The 17222-nt window shown below is 50.2% G+C and overlaps 1 protein-coding gene and 1 long non-coding RNA gene across 4 annotated transcripts in view; one reads left to right on the top strand and one right to left on the bottom strand.

The window, feature by feature from the left end:
• The window catches only part of fz2 (frizzled 2), a 72394-nt gene that overhangs the window by 39878 nt on the left and 15294 nt on the right, over window positions 1-17222 (top strand). Inside the window, exon 1 of one of the 3 annotated variants that reach the window (XM_043428541.1) lies at window positions 6829-7561. The exons of the other annotated variants lie outside the window; for them this stretch is intronic. The gene's annotated coding sequence lies outside the window, so the exon portion shown is untranslated. Of the gene's footprint in view, window positions 1-6828; window positions 7562-17222 lie in introns of those variants that run through there. 3 annotated transcript variants of the gene reach the window in all.
• On the bottom strand, window positions 4590-6628 carry LOC122415935 (uncharacterized). Its single transcript, XR_006262025.1, has 2 exons — window positions 6294-6628; window positions 4590-5109 (listed from the first exon to the last, which is right to left on the bottom strand). It is a non-coding gene; the product is annotated as an uncharacterized lncRNA (long non-coding RNA).

Here is a 17222-nt window from a genome sequence, read left to right as displayed (position 1 = left end):
CTTCGAATGATGTGTATTTTTCGAAGATATATCGACCGCGATGCGATTCCTAAACGAGAGTCGCAGAAAAAGGTAGCGAGAATTTGAACCTTTCGTTCTTCGCTTTCTCAGATCCATTGAAATTGAGCATCGATCCGTTAACCAGCGAGAATGAGGCTCGATTGAGCCTGAACGCGCGATGTCGATGAATCAACAGAAACATTAAGCAGGTAAAGGATAAAAAGGTGGAATCGCAGGTGCCGCGGTAGAGCGCGACGATCAATATAATGGGCCGCGTCGGGAAAAGCTTTACAGGGAACTGCGGAGTCCCCTCCTCGGAGGCCAGATCCTCATCCTCGAGGTCCTTATTGGATCGAAGCCGTCCATGCGGCGGGGCGCGTCAAAGTTAATTTAGCGTCGAATAAAGCTCGAGCTCCGTCGTCTTAATGCCTCACGCCTCGCACACACGGTTGCCACGGCCTTCCCCTCCTCGCTCGGCCGGTTTCTTATCCCATCAAGGGCTGAGGCGAACGGGAGCAAGAAAATAGCAAATCCGGTTACTCGCGCGCATGGAGAAACGCCGGGGCGTTCCTCGATCTCATTTACTTTCCTTGTACTCTCCTCTTTAAAGACGAATTGCTTCTCAGCGAGATTTGTAAAGCAGGTCCCGGAGGGGCTCCCCGTTCCCGGAGCCGAAGGGACAGGAAGCGGGAGCATTAAGGGCGCGACTCGTGTGCCGCGCTCCCAAGAGCGCGGCACACGCGAGGGGCTTTCTCTTTTGTCCAATGTCCTGGAAGCCTCGCAAGCAGGCCCGCACCGACTTACCGCCACGAAACGATCCCTCCGCGGAGGGATGCGAGCCGACAATAATGCTTCCGAAGACGTTACTCGTACTCGCTCTTTTTCTCGACGGAGAGAAACCCCGTGACGAGAGCTCGGCAGCGCACATTTGGCCTGCCGGAGGGTCTTTTCGACACGACCCAGGCCCGAAGAAATGCCTTTTTTCTTTTCACGTCTTTCGGGGGTTTAAGCGACCGAACGATTCTCATAACGTTACGTTGAAACTGCACGGAAATTCCGTTTCGGCAACGACGCGGTGAGATCTCGATCGAAGCTCTCGTCGCACATGCGGATCGGAATAATATTGAATTTCAGACTCTCGCGGATGAGCAGACCGCGAGAGGTGGGAAAGCTTTTCTTATATAGAATCGTACGCGCGTAGCGAAACTGCACGCTCGAACTCGCTTTTCCCCAGCAATTATAACGAGCCGGAAGCAGCCCTGCGCTCAGCAGCTCCACGATTTGTGTCCAACATCTTAATTATAACAAAAGTCTCGCTCTCCGCGAGGAAAGTTACGAGAACTGTACGAAAGTTTCAATATGCCAACGAAATAAAGGGGCGAAGCAGCTGCAACCAACGAGTCGTTTCGGCTCTATGAAAACTCCCGAGACGAGAAACAAATTCCAATTGAGTTCTCGCTGCGCTCGCTCGGGGATCCTTTCCGCAGCAGCGCGAGCCTCGAATATCCTACAATAGCAACCTTCCTCCACATCGGCTGCACAACTGGAGCTTAAAAAATCTTCGCCCCGCCCTCCGATTGCGAATTCCATCCTGATAGAGCCCCCTGCGCTTTGAGCTTCTAGTGCTTTTACAAAGTTCAACCGGTTCTTAGATCGCGAAACTCGTGAGAAAGCTTTCCCCTGCTGTTTCCAAAGCTTTTCCTACGAGGATCCCAAGTCTCGAAACTTTTCAATCGATAAGCAAATTATTACTCGTTTCGTATGTACCTCCGGTTATGCGCCTGGCTCTCCTGCAGCGTCTTAGCTTCTTCATTATGTTCAACCGAAACATTTAAACTACCCGGCGACGCCGCGGTTGACTCTCGCTCAGCAAACTTGCCACTCGCACTTGCAAAAGTGTCTCGCACCGCGCCACTCGAATCTCTTCTGGCATCTGTAATTGAGATGTTCTAGGAGGGAATACCGAAACAAAAATAATGTCGCGTCGATGCGTTTTGAACTCTTATTTGATTATTCATGGAGAAGAAAGGCTCGCCAAACTTCCCCCGCGTCAGGCTCTTTCACTTTGGACTTTCGTTGGCATATTTCAATAATTAACAGACACACAACGAGATAAACTTTGGTCGAATCGACGAACTGTGGCGAACAAAAACGTCGGCTCAACGATACTTCGGTTTACTCGATCCCTCGCGGTTGCTGGTTCAAACGAATTTTCTATGTCGACCTCGTTCAATCGACTAATGCTTCGATCTCCACAGCCCGCTCCTGCTCCAATGACGATTATATTTTGAATTTAGAAATTCCTTTCCACGGTGGAGCAACGATCTGGCCACTCCGACGAGATATTCTTACCGAGCGTTTTCCTTCACGGATTTGTCACTGAAAAAAATGCGTAGCAACACTAAAGTAGCTTGATTCTCCGAGGTGGCTCGCACCGCAAATGCGTGTCTTTTGACGTTAATAAGAGTGTGAACGCCCGCGGAGGCATCCACGGGGATTTAGAGAGACTGAAACACGCGCTTTGACACTGTCAATCAGAAGCGCCCGAGCCTCGTCTCCGGGTGAGTGAATATTGAGAAAAGTAAAGTGACGAACCGGCCTCGTCTCGCGGGAGCGAAAGCGAGAGACGAGCGAGAGACTAAGCAGAGTGCATTTGCAGTCGAAATCGAAGGATAAAAATACTAAGAGAGACACTGCGGAGCTTCGAAACGGTGGAAAAGTGGATGCGAGCTTGTGAGATAAAATAAACGGATGAAGCATCGATCATAGCAATTATTATTGATTGGTGGTGAGCGAGGAAAGAGGCTCCGGAGATCGTAGACAAGAGAAAAAAGGGGGAAATGACCGTGTGCGCGATGCTGAGAACGTCGCCCTCCGTCAGACTCAATCTTCTTTACTTTTTTTTTCTCCGCATCAGCGAGTTGGAGGGATGAGCAAACTTGAGATAAAAATCGGAATCTTGCCTCGCTCGTTCGTCATCCGAGCTACCGAACGACTCGCCATCTCTCTCTCTCTCCTCTCGTTCGCTTTCGTCATTCAATTAGCTTTTCTCTGCCGCAGCTTGTTCCGTTTCATTATTATTTGATCGTCTCATGCGTCCGCGTACTCGAAATTTTTATTTTTCCTTGTCTTTCCATTGATTTTATTGCCTCCTAATCGCGGCCGGTTTCCGCGAGCGAATAAACCGAGTCGAAATCCGATATTTTTTGTCTATTTGCGGAAACAAATTTTGTGCGAGGCCGTTGGGGACGCCAGCGCGTTGACGAATGCGAGCACGCTGGCTTACCCGGAGTGCGGCAGCAGGGTGCAATTACAAGGAATCCCATTCCGGACTCGCGACATCGCTCACAGTCTCCGAACATGTGACTGGCATGTTTTGAAAGGTTTCTTTTTGTCACGGTTTTCACTCGAGACTCGTAACTCCCAACAGATTTACCTCTTTTACCTCACGCATCGCTTTCCCTGTCGCGACAACCCAACCGAATATTCTCGAGCGCTGACGAATAAACTTTCGAGAAGACTGAGCGTCGATTAACATACGAAAATCATTTTTCGTAGCACGTCGTTGAAGGAAACATTTGATTTTGAAAAATAAAAAAATACTTCAAAATTTGGTTTTGTAATATTTCGATGAGAACCCTAATCAACTCGTTTCGTTTCCTACATTCCTGGCGAATGTTTTCATTCGTCATTCTTCCGCCGTTTGATGTCGAAGCAATTCGAACAAAATTTCGCTCGTGCGCGGTCCGACAACGTCCCGTTAGAATAATGACCGGAAAAAAAGCATTGTTGACCGAACAAAATTCATTTCCATGGCCAAAAATACGGTGGAGCCAACGATATTTATCTTGAAATGGCAAATGTTTTTCTATCTCGTAAATAAGTTTTGATAGATGCTGAACAGCCGAGTACGTTCGGCGCTCGAAGAGTCGAATTTCGTTTGATCTCTCAAAAGTCCGAAGGTAGAAATGAGTTTACTATTCTTATTGCGAGTCTCTTAACGAGTATAATATTCTATGCTTGTACAAAAGTAGTATAGACAAGAGCGATGTCTATCGGGGATGAGATTAATGAGTCGTATACAGTTTAACGAGGGTCTCGAGGACGCGGTGTCGGCTAGCCGGGGCCGGCTGTACATTTTTTCTTCCCGCATGAATCCCAATTCCGAAAAGTGAGCCTTGGGGCATGCTTCGACGACGGCGACGTTGTCTCCCATTCCGATATAGCGAGGAGCTCAAGCTGTTAGGGGACAATCTCGATGGGCCGATCGTCGTCGACCTGGGGGCCTGAACACGGAGTTGCGACTTCGTGTACTCGGTATATACACAAGAGAGAACGCGGGGAGCGAGGAGCGTTCCTTGGGACTTTAGCAGGACCGATCTCGGTCCTGCGATCTTGCGAGGAGGAGCAGGAGGGGGAGTCGAAGGGAACCGGTCACGCTCGCATGTTGGGAGTTCCTCGCTGCATTATGCGGATGCCACATAGTCACGAGTCCCGCGGAGTTTGATCGTGAGGATGGGAAGGTGATTTTTAGTGAAATTTCAATGTTTTTAGAAGGCGAATCTCCGAGAGAATTCAAAAGAGTCGCGTTGAGATTTTTCAATATTTTATTCTCGTCGAGTCAAGCTGCGCTCATCACAATTCGAATGATTTTACGATGTTTTTGGTAGCCCGGTCCCTCCGCGCGTAGGTGGATTCGTGTGTCCGTGCACCGAAGGTCGAAGGGCTCCTGGTCGATCCTCGTTGAGATTGGACCCGAGGGCAGCAGGGATTCGAGTCCGGCTCGCTCGCTCGCTCTTCATCCAAGCCCTTAACCCTTTGCCCATCATCTTCTCTTTGTACTCGGGAGGGCATGTACGCGAGTCTGAATAAAAGAATGAGGCAGAAAACAAACACAAAGGGAGATGAAACGAGGAATCGATGCGAAGGGCTCCGGTGCCTTTTTTCACCAGCTTATCTGCCTCCTTCTTTACTTTCGCTTCTTCCTCTCTTCTCCTTTGCTTCTTCTTCTTCTTCTTCTTCTTCTTCTTCTTCTTCTTTGATGAGTCGAGTAGTACACCGCACGAAAGGGCAACGAACAACCGATAGAGCCAAATTAAAGGCGGAGCACTGAAAAATAACAAAAAGCAGAAAATAAGGGAAAACCATTATACGGACCGAGAGTCACGAGCGCGGGCTCGATAATTAGCGGTCAGGCCGAGTAATAAGGGGTCGCAAATGGCCACCGTGCGACTTCGTACATCGCTCTCGTTCCTCTCATCATTATTTCACTCTTCAATCAGCACTTCAGGGCTTAACATTTCGTGATTCCCCAACCGGAAGCTTTCGGCCTTTGTGTGGCTCAGTGCTAAGAAAAACTGATCGAAAGTAGTCGTCTCCAGGGGAGCTCTAATTCGAAACCACGAAACTGACAACCCACTTGCAAATTAAAATCCTCGAATCCTTCCTTCCTTCTGACGCGCCCTACTTTTTTAACATCGACGAAGCCTGCGAAGCTGCTTGTTTCTCTTAAAAAACCTTCGCGCCGGTTCTGATTGTAAGTAATGTTAGGGACACGTGCCCGAGTTCGTACACCCACGCACAGCGCTGATTCAGGCTCGCGTGACGCCGGGGAGGAGAGGCCCTGCCACGTGTACGTGCCGAGGATCCAGGATACATACGCGCTCCGTGCAAATACTCGATCCGAAAACGAAGAGAGATAAAACGCGAGAGGGATGCACCACAGCCTCGGAGCGTTCCCGGGGCATCGGTTTCGAGAGAACAACGAGGAGAGAGAACGGTCGACGATCGAAGCATGTACTTACGTGTGTACGCGTAGCCGAGCCCTCGCGATAGATATACGCGCTTCAAGCGAGGGCGAGAGAAAGAACGATGAAAGCAGGAGGGGGGATCGTCCCTTCGAGCCGAGGCACGATCGCTTCGGCCGAACGTTGACGCGGTACACAAAATACACAGAGAGGAACGCATACGTTCATCAGATTGGGGGAAACGGAGAGAGAAAGGCGAGGAAGAAATACCGTGAAGGGGGGATGCGCGCGCAGAAGTCTCCGACAAGTAGGAGCGAGTGGGAGGGAATAAGAGCGAAAAATGAAGAGAGAGAAAGAGTGTAAGAAGAAGCAGTGGGAGCTGGTAGAACGCAACAAAAAATATGGGAACAGGGATGGAATGGAATAGTAGTGGAAAAATAAAATGAAGTCGAGAATAAAAGGAAGATTGTAAGAAAATATATGTGCGTTTTCAGAAAATGATTTGTCTTCGAGCTCCTTTGCTCAAGGAAAGAGAAGTAAACTTACTTAAAAGAAATGCGAGTTGAGGAGTAGAGCAGGAGTCGCGAGTTGCGAGTGCGGAGGAAAAAAGTCGAGGGAATAGCGACGCGTTGATCGGAGGTGCGAATAGACACGAGTAGAAATGCGTAGGAGCTCGCTGATGCCAGTAGGGGCAAATAGAAACGAGGGAAAGAGCATTTCTCCGACTTTTTCTTTCTCTCTCCAGTCGAGAAACACTCACACGCCTTGCGAAGAACTCGAGGTAAACAGGAGAAGGATACACGAGCACTGGGGCACACGAAACGAATCGTAACACACACACACGCACGCTCAGCTTGTGTATTTCCCCTCCAGATAGCGCGCCTCTGTGCGAACGACGCCGTACGACAAACTGCAGCGCGCGCAGCCTGCCGGCAGACTCTCGCGTCTCACTCCACTCCGAGCCGCCGTTGCGCCGCCGCCACAACCGCTGGCCGCTCCTGCTATGCTGCCTGCTGCTGCTGCTGCTGCTGGATACATCTTCGAACTGCTTTGAGGCTTCTCCTTCTCCGAGAGACAAACGCGAGCGTCACGCAAGCCGTTTAGTCCGCGTTCGGCGATCGTCGGGCCAGGAGCGTTGAATGTTGCTCTTTTATGTTCGCACGTGCTCCCCGCGCCACCCGTACGAACTTTAACGTTCTTGTGAAATCGTATTTATAAATCTCATCAACGCTTTTCCGAGGCTCCTTCGCGGCTCGTTCATTGACACTGCATCGCCACTATTTCAACTCGCCAATCCCCTCAAGGCTGATACTACTTTTTTTATACTACCCTTCGAACGAAAGTCGCGTAAATATACACACTCGTTTATGTACTATTCGAGTGCGGTGTGATTCGTTTGTAATGCAACTGAGGCACGCTCTTTTGTGTACTTGTGACGAGGTTCCATGAATCCCGACTGTCGAGGTAGCACCCTTTTCTCCGAAAATACAGTGCCGTTTTTGTTTTTTGTAAAAGGGAATCCAATAGTGCTGTACGTACGAGACGAAAAGCTATAATATCGAGGGAAAGAGTGAGTTGGATATAAAAAAGTGTCGAGGTTTTTAGAAAAGTAAGCGTAGCGCAAACTCCTCGCCAGGTGACCACGAGGCTCTTTATTATCTCGAGAGTCGTTCGAGAGTGTGTGAGATAATAATACAGCAGTAAAATATCGTACGTATATCGGAGTGATAATGGATTAATTTCGTGGTCGTGCATCTGGAATAAAAGGAAGGAAAAAAACACGCAAATACTCTTTCCCACGCACTTCGAGCGAGGTGAGCTTCAGTTTTTTCCTCATATTTCAACATTTAAAAGCTTGTGTGCCCACTTTTAACCAGGAGCATGATCGAAAGCCTGCGAAAGGAATTATACCGTTTTCTCAACACAAACAACCTAATCGAGTGTACCGGACCCCGAGAAAGTTGCAACCTTATACGGAGAAACTCCATCTTATTTTTTTTCTCGTCTACGACGTATGAATCAAGAGATATCGAGAGCACATCGCTCTCAAATATGTATTTGGCAACGTTGACCTCGATCTCTCGGGAATTGTGGTCTATCCGTCTCCAATTGAGGGCTTATGGTAATAATTTAATGCCTGAAAGAAAAAATACGGCTGGATTAAACATTCGGGACCGGTTTTTTGAAGCGATCGGCTCAACGGGAGAGGAAAATCAAGTAAACCAAACATTTCACACTACCGAAATGATTGCGGCTCCAAAGAGCTTGATTAATAAGTTGGAGCCTCGGGAGTTATCTTTTTTTAAAAACAGCCTCCGTCTCTCTGTGTTTTTTTTTCAATATCAAAGGGAACCGCTTCTTCTTACGCGTTTTTCTTATCGCGCTAGAGAAAACTCACACGAGAGCACACTCCCTTTCGGAAGTCTTTCCCTTCGGAGAGTGAAGTAAACGGGTATTCTGTGTTGCACGTCAAATGTGTGCGGGTGCCGCGTGTGTGTATACAGCGGGGTCCTTTTTCGAGATATATGGCATTGATGCGCGTATATCTCTATCTACCGGGTGACTCGAAAATTGTGCCGAGCTCGCACGATTGTCGATTCGTCTACGTCGCAGAGCGATTACACGCGAGTTGGAGATAACAATGCGAACGTAAATTATTATTTCAGAGCCTATCGCAACGCACATTCGTGATTAGAAAATGAAGCCGATGCGTCAGGGGCTCGGTGACAAGTGTATCGGTGCGCGGGCGCTCACATCGAACTCGCCGAGCGAATAAAAATGCGCATGAAAAGAAATTGAATTTTCTTACGAATTTCTAACGAGCCTCGACGGGCATTTATCTTCGTTTGGCGTTTACAAAAAAAACGTAAATTCGTTGATCCAACAAAGCGTCGACGGTTGAACCAGTAAACCGAGCCGCGGAACGATCGAAACTCGAGTTTTCCTCGTAATTTCGTAGAACCACGAAATTTATTGAGCGAGACCCGGATCGATATTTCGTTGTTCTGAACGGAGCTGTATCTATACGAACACGCGTGCACATATATCGCGCTGACGATGGAAAGGAGCCGGCCGGCTTTCGTGAGGCTCGTTGGTTAGGCCTGGGCTCCTCGAAAGTAGAGAGCCCCTCGCCGCTCCGGAGGGACTCTCCGCGAGGAGATATACAAGCCCGGGCTTGTCAGGGGAAAGGGCGCGGGGGGGGAGAACGGGGCGGAAGAATAAGAGGCAGAGAGAAAGCAAGAATGTAATAAAGGAGTTGGAAAGAAAGGGAAGATTTTTTGAACGCTTGCGCAAGAAAGGGAGATAGCAGAAGGGAACATATAACGCATGCACGAACGCGCGCTCACCCTGCTCTTTATACCCCAACATTCGTAAGCCGAATACCAAACGAGAACAGCACAAATGCGGCCTCTCTCTCGCTCTCTCTGTCTCTTGCTTCGGATGCCTGCTGCGCCTCTGTTTTCTTTGCGTTTCATCTTTTTTTCATCTCCTTTTTCTCCCCCTTTCTCTCATACAGTTCCTTCCTCTTGTTCCTCCTCGCTTCTCTCTCTCCTCGCGACTCGGCGCATTCGTTGGCTAAAATTCAATCCCGTCTTACGACAGATATCATGAAATGCTCGGCGCGAAGCGGGCCGCCGCGGAGGCGATCGAGCTTCCACGAAATCTCGTCGCCGCTGCTTATTTTCCGGGAAACGAACGTTCGCCTTCCCGGAAAGGGAACGGGCTTCCAGCGGAATATGCGAGCTGCTTCCCGGATCGATACTCGAAATGTAACGAAGCTCGGCCTGCCTCGTTTTTCGCCTGCGCTGACTCTCGGCCCGACTCTTCATTTATTTTGAATGAAAAAACACCTCGATGACAGGTGAACGAGTGAAACTAGCTTGAAATAAGCTTTTCTACCCCCGAGGAAAAATGACCGAATGAGAGGATCGCCGATAATCCCCGACGACGAAGTTGACGCCGCAGTGGCGAAACTCGGAACAATCGACCGCCCTCGGGATATCGAGCTCGGGAATGTAAATAACTCGAGTTGAGATAAGAGTCTAATATCGTGCGCCCGCCGCGAGTCTCGGGAATGAGCGCAAGTGGCTGTTATTTTTCAACGGTGATCAAAGAGCTCGGTTATCACGTTTATAGGTCAAAACGTTAGTCCCTGGTTACAAATGTCTCGTAAGCATCTCGACCGGAAGTTGGCTCTGGCGGATGTCATACGAACGCGCGATCCCTGGCGATACGACGAGGCGAATAAATGCACAATGGAATACGAATCGAGAGAAGGAAGACGGCGAAATTGGACGAAGAAGAAGAAGAGCAGCGAGAAAGAAGATCGCGCGTAATTATGGCGCGAAATGGCGGCAGCCTCGATGCCACCAAAAGTGAATATCACCGTGAAAGAAGAATGGAAGTGAGGCTGAAAACTAGATTCTTTTCGTACGTAACGAATAAGGAAAAAGAGAAGCGCGGAGGCTCGAAAGGCTCGAAAAACTGCGACCAACTTGGCATTGTGGTTAAATGAATGAAATTTTTTTTAACGAGACCGCGCCGCTATTATTCCCCGCGCGTTGAGAGGCAAGGGCCGATGCGGGAGTGGTGGAAAGTGGAAAGTTGGCGGATCGGAAAGTAGCGTGCGAACGCAAACGCGAATGGTTACACACAACGCCGCCCTCTCGGAGCCTTTTCCAGGGACTTCCTCGCGCTGCGATTGTAGCCCGAGCGATCGGGAGTGTGTTGTGCGCGCGTGTAAGCCGGCATGCAGCCGGAAAGATCCACCTGCAGGGTGGCCCCGCTCGTCGCCACAATGGGAGAGGAGCCTCCGGAAAGAAAAGCTTTTTGCAAATTTACACAGAGCGAGCGGGAGCGCGAGGAGGGGGCGGCAGCGAAGCCAGCTCTTCGCGACGATCCAACTCTCCGTAACAAAAATCTGCTTCCATCGTCGCCCCGCGCGCTCCGCCCCGACGCGCTTTTGTCTTCGTAAAACTTTTGTGACGACGTCGCGATGCTCGACGCGCGGATTAAACGCGGCGTTGATGGAAATCCCAGCCCCCCGCCGCCTTAACGCCGCCTCACTTTCAACGCAGCATCGTCATCGAGGCCGTGCGACAGCGTCCTAATGATTTTAACTCGAAAAGTTTGAAGGAATCGTCGCCGCATGCGCTTGCCGCGATCTCGTCCGCCCGTCAACGAAGTCATTGGTCCTTGATTTTCTCAGGGCGCCTCGTCGTCGGAGTAATAACCTCTTTCGTAACACGTATTCCGGGGCCTAACGAGGTTTCCCCTTCGCCCGCCGCGGCTCGCCGAATTTCCCGCTCACTGCCTCCGACGGGAGGCTCCTTCGAGGAGAGTCTCGAAGCTCCACCGCTCCCTCAGCTTTTTGCCTCCCGGTTTTCCGAATACTTGGCCTCTTTTTCCCGGGGCGCGACTCCGCGAAACATGTGAAACGCGCCCGAAGCCCCAATCGTCTTATGGAACCTCGCGCCTGCTCTCGTCCGAGATCCCTTTGCCCCCACTCGATCCACCTCCGAAGAATTAACTTCCGCCAATTATCCCCCCTCGAGCCTCTTCTCTTTACCTCGCTCGTTTCGCCACCGCAGGCTCCTCGCTAATCGGTCAACCAGCTCGTCTTGCCTCTTCCTGCCTCACACTATTCAATTACGGGGCCATAAACTACTCGTTAACCTAGCATGTGTCTCGAGACTTTATGAAGATGTCAGCGATCCGGATCACCGGGATGGGCACCTCGGAGAGCAACGTTGAATCGCAGCCGTCCGTTCGAGGCTGCGATCCAACGATGCTTTGGGGGCTCGTATACTTTTTCGGTCTTCCGGTTCGGTCTCCGCGAGGACGCTCGGCTCGACCTTTTGGCCGACGCAGTTACGAGAGCGTTCGAGAAGTTGGCTGTACTTCCGAATAGCGGAAACCGAATTTTGAGCTGAAATTTTGCATACTGCTTCTTTATAACTATATAAGACTTCCCCTAAAAGGATTTTTGGCGACTAGCAATATTTATTGAGAAATTGAATTTTTAAGTTGCTATTTTAGCCCGAGCAAGTATATCGGTCCGCGCCGGGGAGACCCACCCATTTACTTTTCAAGAATTTTCTTTTTTCTTTGTTCAAATTAAAAAAATTGAAAAAAAAAAAAAGCGCCGGGGAGACGGAATTTTAAGGAAAAATCCCCGGAGTAGCCCAGCCAAGGAGCGCAACGTTTGCCATTCATGTAGCCTAGGCACTATAGCGAAATAAGGATACCGGCCGAGCGAGATAAGCGATATAGATATACTTGCTCGGGCTAAAATAGCAACTTAAAAATTCAATTTCTCAATAAACATTGCTAGTCGCCAAAAATCCTTTTAGGGGAAGTCTTATATTGTTATAAAGAAGCAGTATGCAAAATTTCAGCTCAAAATTCGGTTTCCGCTTTTCGGAAGTTTATCCGAGAAGTTTGCTTTTGTTGATGACGCCGAAGCTCGCTGATAAAAGCCTCCGATAGTTCCCTGCCAAATTCGCAATTATTCAGAGTCGTGTTCCAAATGGTCAAATGGGAGTCGCTGGGACCCAGAAGCCTTGACTCGGGCGTCGTCGACTCTGGACACGAAAACTTTTGCTTGGACGCAAATCGCCATTTCTGGGAGGTTGGATCTAGCAGCCGCGCAGAGCGGTAAAGGAATAAGCCAAAAGTGGAGGCAGCGACGGTGCTCGGTAGCGCGCATAAATACGTGCGAACGTGGATGTAGATCGAGCGCGAAGGAGGCTCTCGGCGCGGCTTGTGCTGCGCTGCAAGCGCTCGCTCGACCCGCTACTTTATTTGCTCCTCTCTTCGGTGCGTATTCCCATTCCGTCATCCGAGGTTCTCTCTCTCTCCTCCCGGAGGAACCAGTTCTCGTTGACGTGCCGGAGTCGCGATCGCGCACCGTTCGCCCTCGTGGCTCGTTATGCCTTCGGGTTATGCTTAACAGGGTGGGTGGACCAGTTTCGGTGAGGCTTCTCTGCCTCATTAACATCGTATTCTTCCCTGAATTAACAATTGCGGTTACGCGTCCTTTATCCATCTTCATCTTCGTTTCCTCCCCTTCTCTGGCGGCCTTCGAGCCTTTTTACCGCGTCAGCGCGCGCCTTTCGCGTGCTTTCGGGAAGCCCCGAAACGACGTAGAGTGATTCCTGCTCTCGACGCCCGCCTCTGCGGAGGTCAACACTCGAAAAAACCACCCGACGCGTTTCCATGACCGCGCGAGTCTCCCAAGAGTATGACGAACTTTTAGGGATCGAGCGGCTCTCCGCACGCAGTTGCCGCAGAATGAGCGCACGTGAGTGCGCCTCGGCGGATATAAATCGAGGATAAACGCATCGCACGACCTACTACAACGATCGTTATGCAACCTCGTGCGTGATCACCCGAGGCGGTCCCTTTAATCATCATCGCTCCGTCCGCTCCGCAACGGGCTCCAAGATCAACGTCTTTCCACTCTTTTTTTCTCTCCGAGCTCGTACTCTCCTCATCGGGAATAAAGTGACAGCGATTGAGGAGCTCGAATATGATAAAAAATCAGCGTGTTTTTCTGGTGTCTTCGACGAATTGCAAGTTCCGAGTCCATTTCAGTGGCGCTCCGGATCAAAGTTGCCCTCATTGTTCTTCTCACGGCGACTAAGAATCGAGCCTCCCGCAATGCTCTGCGTTCTAACTGCCACGAAAGAATGTCCATTTCACGGCCAACCAGCGAAAGAAGCGCCCCGCGATGCGCGCAGTAGCAGCAATTTAAATGGCAGCGAAGCGGGACCGTATAAGCTGCAACTTCCAAGTACTGAAATCCGCTTCTCGCGAAGCATATATATGTAACGGGAAAAAACGCTTGAGACAAATACAGAGAGCTCGGTGGTTAACCTTACTCGCGTCAAGTTGGGGCAGCGGAGCCGACTCGCGGCCTCGCATGCGAGCACTCTCCGCCGCTTTTTCTCCCTCCAATCGTCTCGTCTCGGCTATAACGCCTTAAAAAGCCCGTTTGAGGAACTCCCGATAAACGACGCGAGTTAATTACCCTCGAGAGTTTAGCGCAACGGCTAGTTTTACGGCTCGGAGATAGAGCGGCGCATTCCGAGCTCCGAAAACCAAAGTTTCGGAGGGCTCGCCCCACCATTTCGGGGATCGAACACGCCCGCGTTGACGAGATTCGGCCCGCAGGACTCCCGGTTCCTCGAAGGTGGCGAAAAGCGCTATGGAATCTTGGCTAAACCCCCGGAGCTCGAGATTACAAAGAGAATTTCAATCTCCAGGTAAAAAAATACGTTAAAAGTGTTAAAGAAAACAACGACTGGCGATGTAAAAGCGCACTCAAAATCGTACGCAGTTTAATCTCCAGTCAATATTTGACGAGCATGCCCGGTAGTTGATGTGTCTCCGGTATCGTTCGTTGCTTCAAACGCTTATCGATACACGATCCCGTGTTTGCAGATGAGTCGTGTTCGAAAGGTTTGAGCACACACACACGCGCACACTCCCGCATGCGCGGAGCCAGGGCGAACTTCCCTTGGGCACATCTCCGAGGGCGAATATCTTTCGAGGAAGAATCCGCGCGCGAGCGTCGTTTTTTCGAAAACGTATTGAAAATATGTCGCGAGTAATTTGCGTGCTGGGAATCGGGACCGTTGCCATTTCCAACCCTCCTTTCGTTCGGATCGACCTTCGATGACCCCGCGGCCGCGCGTTATTTCGAAGCGGAGTAACCGGAGCAGCAAGAGCGAGAGGCGCGAAGAGACAAACGAATCGTGTCCAATTAACCGAGCCCCGGAACGAGCCTCAAGGCGGCGCGTCGGCGGATCTTATTCACTCTCTCGGATGCTCGCGCACGAGCGCGCAAATCCATAATTCATTCGTAATTAATTAGCGGATGAGCTGCGTGCTCTACTCCGCGAGAGAGAGAGAGAGTAATCGAGATAATACGCGCGCGTCAGACGCGCGGGCATGCAAATAAATAAAGAAAATCGTAATTCATCGAGGACTCTTTATGCACAGCTAAACTTGAGACTCGCGCGATCGTTACACCCGAGTCTTATTACAACCGAGACGGATCCAAATATAATGAAATCAATAAGTCAATGAGTCAATCGCGAAAGTCTCGAAATATACGACGCTGAAGTTTGCAACGTTGGAGTTCAACGAAATGAACGAAAAAAATATTTATAATTCATTATTTTTTTATTTCACGAATTATTGATGGGGCTTGAAAAATGATGAATTGGAAATTCGGCAGGGAACAAAATTGGAGATTTACTGGAATTATTTGAGAGTTTTTTTAGATCATTTCGTTGGACTCCAACGTACGATGCTGAAGTTTCCAACGTTGGAGTCCAACGAAATGATTTAAAAAAATTGCTCAATAATTCCAGTAATTTTCCAATTTATTTTCAGTCGAATTTGTACTTTGTATTTTTTTAATCTACACAATTATCATTCGTGAAATAAAAAACTGATGGATAAATCATTTTATTTTCATTCATTTCGTTGGACTCCAACGTTGGAAACTTCAGCGTCATTCGAAATATTTAAATCGCGCCCGTCGAGCCCGCGTTTCTTTGCGTTTTTTGTTTCCACAACAAAGTGATCGTTAGAGCTGGCTCGCTCGGTGCGAGCGATTGATCGGTAAATCATAAGCGTGTAGGTTACGGCCGTGGGTTTTGAGCTCGCGGTGTAAAAGCAACAACGAGTGCGTAGTCATCGCGAGCGCGAGCAACGGAACGGAGTCGTCGGTCCTCGAGGCCAGTCGCGCCCCGCGCACATTATTTCATTCCCGCATTTAATTCGCGAGATTTTTCCATCCCCGGGAACAAAAGTGCGACACGCGGCTCGTTTTCACGTGTGCAAAAGCGAACGAATTTCTTTGAATCGCCGCTCGCGCGATCGATATCCCGATAGCGCCTCGACAAAGAACGCACGCGGCTCTCGTTAAATTAATGTCTCTCCGTCGTCGTTTATTCATTTAACGCTTGAACGAGGCTTCAAAAATCTTTGAATCACACACTCACCACCCGGGCAGAAAGCGCGCACCGAAAAAACCCCACGTGCCCTACCGTTCGCGCCTCATTGCCTCATAATTTTCGGTTCAATTCGCTCGAACAATGCGCGTCCCCCCCCCCCCGAAGGATCCAGACTACTGAAAATCCATCCGAAGCGACTTTTTCCCCGTGTATTCGCACCCAGCGCGGAATGCCTCTCCGCTTTCTACGCCGCGCGTACACTCAGCGCCCGTAATCTTTCGTCCGCGCGGCCACGTGAAATCCGCATAGATACCGACCGGGCGAATACACGTCCAAGGAACGCGGGGCACGCGGAGGAGAAACGAAGCGAGGGAAAGGAACGAGATAAAGTGAGAAAACAAGAGAGCGATAAAGTTACGAACACGGATTTCTATTCATCCAGGTGGTGTGTTTGTACAGCTATCGACCGCGGCTCCCCCCCTCGCTGCGATTTAATGCTGAGAAGTGAACGCGCGACGGTGATCCGGTTCCCCGACGATTCGCTCCGGATCGGACGGAGGTCGGAGCTTCGAGTTTTTTTACTTCCAAAATGCCCAACACTTCTCGTTGGTTTTGCGGAAAAGCGGTGCTGGCCGAGGCTCGCGGGGGCCTCGAAACTCGACTTTCCGGAGCCGGAGCAAACCGTCCCCTCGATCCTCGAGCTCCAGAAACGGAAAAGCCCGCCATTTTTCACTCCGCTCCGTTTTCCTCACCACCGGGGCAACCTCTCGCAGGCAAGTTTGTCGGGATGAGCTCCCTCGTCGCTGCGAACGCTTCTGACTCTCCCCCGCTGTACAATCGCGGCGTCAAAATCCCGCTCAATGACGGGAAGAGATGCGAGCGTGTACAAGCGCGAAAGTAGACACCCGAGGGCTCTAATAAATAGTTCCGGTTATCGGGTCCGTTCGCGGAGCAAGCTACATGCGAGCGTGCACCGCAGCCGCGCACATACCCGGCGACCCAGCCATGCGTAAGCTGCGTGAACAACGTGACGTAATCCGATACGCAGGGTCGCCGAAATCGTGCTAATTTCAATCGAAGCCTCGATAAATCTCGAGCTCCCTGTCCGGAGGCTCGATACTTCTGGAGCACAAATTTTCCATTTCGGCTCGCACTCGGGGCCAGCTTTCGTAGGTGAAAGCTTCGGAGCTCGCCAACGAACGAGGATTTTTACGCGGCAGCCAAAACAGATGATCGTTCCCGACAGCCGCACCGGGACGTTTGACCTTTCGGCTGCGCGGAGAAATTTGACGCGCGGAACGGACAGCAACGAATCGGTGAAGCAAACTCGAGGAATATCGAAACCGCGAGCCAACTTGTCGGGCCACACTGAGCTAGTTAAACGTTCTGGAATTCGAAGCATAAACAAAGATTCAGCTCAAAAAGTAGCCAAGTGATGAATTAATCAAGATTTTCCCTGAGCAGAAGTTTCTCAATATTCTATTCCATTTCCCCGGCGCGGTGCAAG

The sequence above is a fragment of the Venturia canescens genome, chromosome 9 (genome assembly GCF_019457755.1).
Source record: "Venturia canescens isolate UGA chromosome 9, ASM1945775v1, whole genome shotgun sequence".
Lineage (NCBI taxonomy): Eukaryota > Metazoa > Arthropoda > Insecta > Hymenoptera > Ichneumonidae > Venturia > Venturia canescens.
The sequence above is the reverse complement of the archived record's forward strand: the minus strand, read 5'-3'. Positions and strand labels throughout refer to the sequence as shown.